The 2,048-nt window shown below is 48.4% G+C and overlaps 1 long non-coding RNA gene across 1 annotated transcript; it reads right to left on the bottom strand.

Annotated features, from left to right (window-relative positions):
- Nucleotides 1-133: 133 nt before the first annotated feature.
- LOC107124938 lies at nucleotides 134-1,833 on the bottom strand. Its single transcript, XR_001482999.1, has 3 exons — nucleotides 1,775-1,833; nucleotides 1,076-1,156; nucleotides 134-220 (listed from the first exon to the last, which is right to left on the bottom strand). It is a non-coding gene; the product is annotated as an uncharacterized LOC107124938 (long non-coding RNA).
- Nucleotides 1,834-2,048: the final 215 nt, after the last annotated feature.

Raw genomic sequence — 2,048 nt, 5'->3', positions numbered from 1 at the left:
AATGCAGAACAACAAAGAAAACCCAACGGCCATGCGTGGTGAAAGCGAGGGGAAACACCCGTGCATAACAGGCCCAAGAGAAGAGAGGGACTGTAGACTGCCAGACTCTCAAGCTGGACCCTCTGCCTTGGCTTGCTGTAGACTAAGCACTACAGACCTCCTTAGAGATCAGTGCCAAACGAAATGGAGAGATTTTGCCGCACAGAACCAAAGGCAGCTCCTGTGGAAGAGATAAAAAAATTATGAATTGGAAACACAGCCTATTTGGAGAAAAAAAAAATGAATTGGAAACACAGACTATTTGGAGGAAAAAAATTATGAATTGGAAACACAGACTATTTGGAGAAAAAAAATCTTTGCTGCCCATCCTAAGGAGACCCAGGACTACAAGAATATTGCAGTTCTCTGCAAATCTGGAACTGGGGCACCAGCTGGACGGTATCCGTCTTAATTAATGTTTTAAAAGAAAAAAATAGTTGTTGTTTTTTTAAAAAGAATATAAGTTTCTAGTTATGTGTATGCAAAAAGAGCCTTGGGTCTATGGCGCCCGTTTGCTCCGCCCCCGATCCATCCCTCTCCCGGCTCAAACCCTCTTGTATGACCGGGGCCTTAATTGTTTTTTAAAAAGAATACAAGTTTCTAATTATGTGTATGCAAAAAGAGCCTTGGGTGTATGGGTAATACCTAGTGGAATTCCCAGACACGTTGAATCCCAACAGCAATGCCCTTGCCAAAGTTTATTTATTTATTTATTGTTTATATTAATTTCCCGCCTTTCCAGGTATCTGGCTCAAGGGGGCTAACAGCATTAAAATGGCATAAACAACCAAGTTAAAACAATGAATAAATACCATACCCGTTAAAAAAACACCAGTCCGAAAAAGTCTAGCATGGTGGCAAAAGTGCTGGAGGGTGCCCTAGACCTTCCTTCACCCCTACTCAGCCAGAATCAGGAAAACATGCCGCTTCAAACAGAAATTAGAAGGAGCGCAACATCAGACTGCCTGCAACGTCTCAGCCTTGTCTTCTCAGCACCCTTCCTTTGGGCCCCAGATCCGCGGCCCTATTCACTTACTGTCCCCTTGTGGATCCAGGGTACTTTCCTTCTGTAAACTGAAGGAGTTGGGGCTCTCCATGTTCTCGTAGGAATCAGCATCTGTGGGAGGCACTTGGTCAGAGATGGACCCAACCCTCCATCCCAACGCCTTAAGCATATTTTACAGGGAGTGTTGCCAATCTCCAGGGGGCAGCTGGAGCGCTCCTGGAATTATAGTTCATCTCCAGACTACAAAGGTCAGCTCCCCTGCAGGAAGTGGCCGTTTGAGAGCGTGGCATCACATCCCTGCAGAGTTCCCCCCCCCCAAGCTCTGCTCTCCCAAAGCGCTACCTGCAAATCTCCAGGACTTCCCCAACTGGGAGCTGGCAACCCAAATTTATGGGACCGGGGATGGTTGGAACGTGTCAGCCAGCCACAATCTTATTTTTTCTTTCTTCCAGGCAGAGATGTAGTACTATGGGTAGCAGGCCCGCAGCCAGGATTTTTTAAAATTTGGGGGGCCTTTAAATAAATTGGGGGGCACCCTGCACCCCGCCCCAAGGGAGCACCATGAATAAAATTTTAAAAATGGAAGTCAGGGGGGCCTTGGCAGTAAGTTAGGGGGCTGGGCCCCAAGATGCCCCACTGTAGCTACGGGTCTGATGGGTAGGTTTCCGTGGTGTGCAAGCATCCCCTGTGGGATTTCGACCCAGAGAATTCTGGAGTGTTGGCACTCACCTTCCTCATTGCTGGTATGGAGACTTTTGCTGGGGGTGGGGCTCAGGGTTCCATTCATCTCTTCATAGGACTGGGAGCCTGAGGGGAAGCAGAAGCGTCTCAGAGAGAGCTGGGCCAAGAGTTAACTCTAGGGGAGAGGGTCTCTGGTAGGGTTGGCAACTTCCAGGGGGTGGCTGGGGATCTCCTGCTATTACAACTGATCTCCAGGCCGCAGAGATCAGTTCCCCTGGAGAAAATGGCTGCTTTGGAGGGTGGACTCTATGGCATTGGACCC

Source organism: Gekko japonicus, unplaced genomic scaffold (assembly GCF_001447785.1).
Source record: "Gekko japonicus isolate JY-2015 unplaced genomic scaffold, Gekko_japonicus_V1.1 scaffold16365, whole genome shotgun sequence".
NCBI classification, from domain to species: domain Eukaryota; kingdom Metazoa; phylum Chordata; class Lepidosauria; order Squamata; family Gekkonidae; genus Gekko; species Gekko japonicus.
The sequence above is the reverse complement of the archived record's forward strand: the minus strand, read 5'-3'. Positions and strand labels throughout refer to the sequence as shown.